Source organism: Orycteropus afer, unplaced genomic scaffold (genome assembly GCF_000298275.1).
Source record: "Orycteropus afer afer isolate SDZICR_OR568_19922 unplaced genomic scaffold, OryAfe1.0 scaffold00018, whole genome shotgun sequence".
In the NCBI taxonomy this organism is placed as follows: domain Eukaryota; kingdom Metazoa; phylum Chordata; class Mammalia; order Tubulidentata; family Orycteropodidae; genus Orycteropus; species Orycteropus afer.
The window spans coordinates 6,471,005-6,471,616 of NW_006921605.1; the positions used below are offsets into that span (position 1 = coordinate 6,471,005).

At 47.2% G+C, this 612-nt stretch overlaps 1 protein-coding gene across 1 annotated transcript in view; it reads left to right on the forward strand.

The window, feature by feature from the left end:
- EXOC7 (exocyst complex component 7) overlaps nt 1-612 on the forward strand; it is a 23,722-nt gene that overhangs the window by 6,873 nt on the left and 16,237 nt on the right. The window lies entirely within an intron of this gene.

Consider the following 612-nt stretch of genomic DNA (forward strand, 5'->3'; position numbering starts at 1 on the left):
CTTGCCATCTGCTCTAGGTGGTGGGGCCCATCATCAGACTCACTGGCAGTCTTGTTGCCATTGGCCTTTGTTAACTGTAGTTATCTGTGCTGTTTGATAGCAGTGCCGTGATGAGCCCTGGTGGCACAACGGTTAACTGTTTGACTGCTCACCAAAAGGTTTCTGGTTCAGATTCACCCAGTAGCCCTGTGGGGGGAAGACTTGCTGATCTGCCCCTATGAAGACTGTAGCCTAGAAAAGATTACGGGGCAGTTCTGCTCTGTGGTACGGGTCACTAGGAGTGGAAGCTGACAGCCTTTAATGACAACAACAGGGGTGTCATGCCTGTTTTTTTTAGTTCACATTTCAGTGTGATAACAATATGAAGTGCTGTTTCGCTCACTGATGTTTGGCGTCTTTTTGCCTCTGTAAATTGCTCACACCTTTCAACTTCTTGTGCAGTGCCTAAGGCACTTGACTGCTAACCAGAAGGCTGGCAGTTCAAACCCAGCAGCCACTCCTCAGAAGGAAGGTTGGGCAATCTACTTCTATAGAGATACTGCCTTGGAAGCCCAAGGAGGGGTCGTTATGAGTTGCTTGATGGCAGTAAGTTTTTTGTTTTGTTTTTTTTTT